The sequence below is a fragment of the Lissotriton helveticus genome, chromosome 4_1 (assembly GCF_964261635.1).
Source record: "Lissotriton helveticus chromosome 4_1, aLisHel1.1, whole genome shotgun sequence".
Classification (NCBI taxonomy): domain Eukaryota; kingdom Metazoa; phylum Chordata; class Amphibia; order Caudata; family Salamandridae; genus Lissotriton; species Lissotriton helveticus.
The window spans coordinates 23,669,549-23,676,093 of record NC_136063.1 but is presented as its reverse complement, the minus strand read 5'-3'; positions in this window follow the sequence as shown (position 1 = coordinate 23,676,093).

The following is a 6,545-nucleotide window of genomic DNA, read 5'->3' as shown; positions in this document are numbered from 1 at the left end:
CCCCCCGGCCCGTGGAGACCGTTTACACCTGGCTGTTGCTCCCCTTCCTGCGGCAGGTTCTGGATGCCCCCTGCGTCCTAATTGACTTCCCACCCTCCTGGAATGCGAGCTGAATAGCCCCTCGGGCTAGTTTCCCCCCGCCCCCCCCCCCCGACGCCCACCGCCGATGTTTCCACCACACTTACGCCTACACGCTTCCCCCCCACGGTTTTGTCCCCCCTGTTTTCTGGTACCGCCATTACGTGGACTATACAGGCCCCGCTCCACCGCCCTTTGAGACGGAACATTATACTCCTGTTAACATGCACTGTCCTCCTTGCTCTACCAGTTCATGGTCTCCTAACCCACACGCATGGTTGCATGGCATGTACTGATTTTTAGAGGAAATGGATATTTGTACCAGTTGTTTAAACGAAAAACACGTTGCACGCATGGCTGAATGTTGAGGCCACGTCAGCGGCTTATTCACGATGTACCGTATACTTTGATGCAACAATAAAACAAATTTAAAAAAAAAAAAAAAAAAAAACAATGTATTCATGAATGGTAAACATGAAAAGTATACAAAGAAGAGCTAATTAGCCCAAAATATGTTTGGTGTGTTAATTATGGTTTGTAAGAAAGGTGTGCAATATATGGTTTGTACAGCAAACCGTTAATGAGGGATTTTATGGTCGTTTTTATTTTATCTATTACTATAACTACACTTTAACTTTTGTCATTTCTTTAAGCTGCATTGAAATATAATGACCTATTCTAACCAGGGCTTCACATTAGTTGTTTTTTCTAGTGTATTACTAATGGTTGAGTGAATGTATGTGCCAGGTGTCTGGTAAGCGAGTTAGTGGCTGATAATACATCACTCTGCAGCCCGCCCCATGCTCTGCAGGCCCTTCAGCCTTGTGCAGAGGGGCTGACTGCAAGGCCTGGACACAGGCCAGAGCCTGTCCCAACCCACCCATCCTGAGGCTAACCACCTCTGCCCGTCACCCTCCCTCATGCGCAATAGTGGTTACCCTCAGGCACTCAACTTCCCATTCGGCCAACTGCCAGTAGCACTTGTAGGTTTCAAGTTTACCCAATTCTGATGTCTCAATTTTCATGTAAATCAAACAAAGATTCTTTCACCCACATTTTTATTTTATATCTTTTGTCCTGGAATTGAGCGCTTTTTACATACACACAAATAAGAACTCAATGTCCCCTGCAAGAAAATCAGCAGGAGGTTAAACATGCCAAGGGTCTGCCTGTTTTCATGGAAGTAGAAAATTGCACCACACTCATATCATATGAAAGCTTTTTGGACCTCTCCTTAAACTTTGGCCCCCTGGTTGGTCTTCATTGCTACCTGATACCCCTGGACTGCATTTAACTTACTAAAAGAATGCACAGTCCCTTGCAGATTCATAATAATCGTTTACAACATAAGCTCCTCAAAATATCACGAGTGAGCTAATTGCCTGCTAGTTATCCTGTATATTTATGAGAATGGGCCAAAGTTATGTGAAAATAAATTATTGTTTGAATCACCTTTGTCTTCCCTTGTTGTTCTGCATGAAACCTGACATTTCTGCTCCAGGCTTTACTTGCTGATCACCTGTCAAAGTTCTTGTAGATTCCTTGAAAAACATCAAAGTTGTTAACACAAGAAAACATGTTTCTCCCTCTTTTAACTTTGTCCCATCCTAAATCTGCCCAAAACGTCTCATAATCACAGAAGGCTAAACACACAATAGCTGTGCCAAATTCAATGTGGTTTGACCATGGACATCAGCATTAGTAACAAATGCATACTTTCCTGTACCTCCTTTTCACTTTGCCACCGACAATCTGTACAAACGTGTAAACTACGAAGAGTAAACAAAACGTGCCAACAGAATTGTGAGATGGCAAAAAGCAGCTCATTCTGGGGTATATTTACAAATCCCTATCACCACCACAACATTCACATTGGTGCGTTCCCTCATTTACATAGGGTGTGCTCTCATTCACATGGGGCGTACCCTCATTCACATTGGTGCAATCCCTCATTCTCATTTGAGCGTGCCCTCATTCACATTGGTGCGTTCCTTCATTCACATTAAGGAGTTCCCTCATTCATATTAGGGCGTGCTCTCATTCACATGGGGCGTGCCCTCATTCACATTGGTGCGTTCTCTCATTCACATTTGAGCGTGCCCTCATTCACATTGGGGCATTCCTTCATTCACATTGAGGAGTTCCCAATTTCATATTAGGGCGTGCCCTCATTTACATTGGGGCGTTCCTTCATTCACATTGAGAAGTTCCCTCATTCACATTGGTACATTCCCTCATTCACATTCGGGCGTTCCCTCATTCACATGGGGCGTGCCCTCATTCACATTGGTGCATTCCCTCATTCACATGGGGTGTGCCCTCATTCACATTGGTGCATTCCCTCATTCACATTGGGGCGTTCCTGCATTCACATTTGCGCGTTCCCTCATTCACATGGGGCGTTCCCTCAATCACATGGGGCGTGCCCTCATTCACAAGGGGCGTGCCCTCATTCACATTGGTGCATTCCCTCATTCACATTGGGGCGTTCCATCATTCACATTGAGGAGTTCCCTCATTCATATTGGGGCGTGCTCTCATTCACATTGGGGCGTGTTCTCATTCATATTGGGGCATGCTCTCATTCACATGGGGCGTGCCCTAATTCACATGGGGCGTGCTCTCATTCACATTGGGGCGTTCCTTCATTCGCATGGGGAGTGTTCTCATTATCATAGGGGGGGCCATCATTCACATTGGGGCGTTCCTTCATTCACATTAGGGCGTGCCATCATTCACATTGGGGCGTTCCTTCATTCACATTAGGGCGTTCCTTCATTCACATTGGGGCGTTCCTTCATTCACATTAGGGCGTTCCTTCATTCACATTGGGGCGTTCCTTCATTCACATTAGGGCGTTCCTTCATTCACATTGGGGCATGCTCTCATTCACATGGGGAGTGCTCTCAATATCATGGGGCGTGCCCTCATTCACATTGGGGCGTTCCTTTATTCACATTGGGGCGTTCCTTCATTCACATTAGGGCGTTCCTTCATTCACATTGGGGCGTTCCTTCATTCACATTGGGGCGTTCCTTCATTCACATTGGGGCATGCTCTCATTCACATGGGTAGTGCTCTCAATATCATGGGGCGTGCCCTCATTCACATGGGGGCGTTCCTTCATCCACATTGAGGAGTTCCCTCATTCATATTGGGGCGTGCTCTCATTCACATGAGGGAAACACTTTGTCATTGTGCCTGCGCTGTATTTAGGAGAGGCACTTAGAGTAATATAGGCCGCCAGGAGGAGCATTGAGGGGCTTCTTTGCACGCCCCTTGCGTGCCCGTGCATCACTTTTCATGGCCTCGTAGATACGGTGTAAGGCAACTTCATCATGGAAGCGTTTTTTAGAATTCACTGATTTACAAGTATCTGTAAACCTGGGAATACGTCAAAATTGCACCGGGGCAATGAGGAGAAATATGTCTATGTGCGTCGCGTTTTGCAGGTCACATAGAAAAAGAAAATGCCTCCATGGATTGATTTTGTGCAGGAAGGGGCACCATTTAACCTGCTTAGACTGCCTAGAATCTAAGGTAGACAAATCTCGATTCAACATAGAGGTTCCACCACAATCGATTCCGGAGCTACATGACGTTTGATCCATGGAATCATTCAAAACATTGTTGTTTACAATCGTAGTAGAATTTACATTAACATTGTCCACAGTACCACTAAATCCTCCAAATCAAGAAAATGAGTGCAAGAAGAAGGCGCCGCACATTTAGCAATTCCCTTAAGGTTCCAGACCTTCCCATCAGAAAGACGTTCTGCATTGTTCATTATTTCATTCACTTGCAAGGGCTTATAAAAATTGCTAACTTCTTTAGAAATGTAACCAGGTTTTTTCACTTTCACCAATTGTCCAACCATGATATTGGACTCTTTTACACCATGTCTAGAATCATACCATTACTTTCTCTTAGTTTGAAAAACATCAGCTCTTTCTCTAACAGAATCCTCTTACCAGTGTACAATGTTGGATTTAAATAACCATCCAGCCGTAAATTTCGTTCTGGGTTGTCTGCCCCGCATACGGACAAAAGGTGGATAACCTGTAACATCACAAATGGACACTCTAATTGCCCAAACCATTTTTAAGACTTGAGTTTCTCAATCACCATGTTTAGCAGTCATTTGAATAGTGTTCTTTATAACTCCATTAAAGCGCTCAACCATTCCATCACTGTTTGGGTTATATAACGCAGTACTTTTATGCTTTATTCCTAGTTTGTTAAAGTCTTATTTTGCTTTATTTGACATAAATTGGACACCATTGTTATTTAAAAGAACAGAAGAAATGCCTTCCATTTGAAAAGATTTGTCAAGAAAATGAAGTCAGTATCTGCTCTACTGACAACTTTAACAATAGGCCATCTTGTAAATACATCCATTAATACTAAAATATATTTCTGTTTGGTGCCTATAGGACCCATAATATCAATTGCAGTGTGTTCCCAAGGTGAACTGGGTCTACTAATCATGACACCTAAAGGAGGTGTACACGTTACTAGAGATTTGTCAGCAACCTTGCATAATTCACAGTCAGGTACAAATGCTTCTATTTCAGCATCCATAGCTGGCCACCAAAATGAAGTTTCAACAGTCTGTTTGGAACAAACTATACGAAAATGGCCTTCATGACAAAGAGCAATTATAGGAGAATGTGGATTCTTTGGAGGAATAACTCTTTCACCTCTCCGAAAATTTTCATCACGAATACTTATTTCAAATCTAACTTCCCAAAATGGTTTGAGAAAATGGTTGGTACTTAATTTCCTTGGCCATGAATGTCTAAGATAAGATTTGACTTGACATAAATCAACATCTTTTAACTATTTTTCATCCCATTTCTCTTTAACAATTCCACAGTTTCCGAAATCCTGAACATAAGCAACCTGGAAAGAATTCTTGATTTCATCTTCACATTCTTTTTGGCATCCTGGAATGAAAATCAGCCATACAATTTCTCTTGCCAGGAATATATTCCCTTTTGTAACAAAAATCTTGTAACCTGATAGCTAATCTAGCAACTCTTGCAGATTTATTAATAGTTCTTTCAGTAGTAGGAACCTTGAGTAAAGGCTTATGATCACAACGCAAGATGAAGTGTTTTCCCCAAACAAATGCTCGAAAGTGATCCACAGCCCAAACGCAAGCCAGTGTTTCCTTCTCAATAATTGAGTGTTTTTCCTCAGTGGGTGACAAGGATCTAAAAGCATAAGCAATTATGTGTTCCTCACCTTTTGTATTAATCTGAGCGAGCACAGCACCTAAACCTTTGATGCTAGCACCTGTGGTTATTATGCTATGAGCATTGGGGATAAAGCTTTTCAAAGAAGCTACTCTCGATACACAATCTTTAATATCGTCAAAATCTTGTTGACACTCCGGTGACCATTCAAATTTGTTTCTGTTTTTTTAACAATTGCCTCATATAATAAGTTCTTGACTAAAAGCTTTGAATGTACTGGAACAGATTTCTGCCAGACCTATAAAAGATCTAACATTGTCTTTACAGTTTGGAGCAGGAGCACACTTAATAAAATCAATGAGGTTGGATTTCGGTTTGATTCCCTTAAAATCTATAACATGTCCTAAATAAGTGGCACTATCGCTAGCAAATGTGCATTTGGAATATTAAACAGTTAATCCCTTAAATGGACAACTCTTCATGTAATGTTTTATCATGGTCCACTTTGTCTTTTCCCAAAATAAGAATATTATCTTGGAAAAATTTGGTGTTTTTAATATTAGAAAATACATTATGCATAATACGTTAGGAAACGGCCTCAGCAGATGCCAAGCCAAAAGGCATCCTTTTAAATGGAAAGCAACCCTGCGGTGTAACAAATGTAGTGGATTTCCTGCTGTCTTTATACAGTGGAATCTGGTGATAAGCAGCAGATAAATCAATTGTGGAAAATCACTTTGCACCGTCCAATAAAGCTAACATTTCATTCATTTTAGGCAATGGGAATTGATCAACAACAATGTTTTCATTCAAATGGCGCAAATTCATACATAGTCTCAATTCCTCATTACTTTGTATGACTACAACTAATGAAGAAACCCATGCATAAGCCTCAACGCGTTCAATTATGTCTGCAGAAACCCGTCTGTCAAGTTCTTTGGCTACATCATTTCCAAAAGCAATAGGAACACTTCTAACGTCAAGAATTTGGGGTATTGCATTGTCCTTAAGTATTATTTTATGCTCAAAACCCTTTTTTGCCAATATTTTTGCGAAAAACAGGAACATTTTTCTAAATGTTTCTAACCAACGTTCGTGCCCTCATCCATAATCAAAACCTGCTCAGCAGAGTTTGGGTCTAAAATGACGTGCACATTTTTCTGGTCTTTCCATCCAAGGACAGATGGACCTTTTTTTGAAATGTATAATTTGCCATATCAATGGCAATTTTTAAACTCAAATTCAAACCAACGATAACCAAGTATGTCG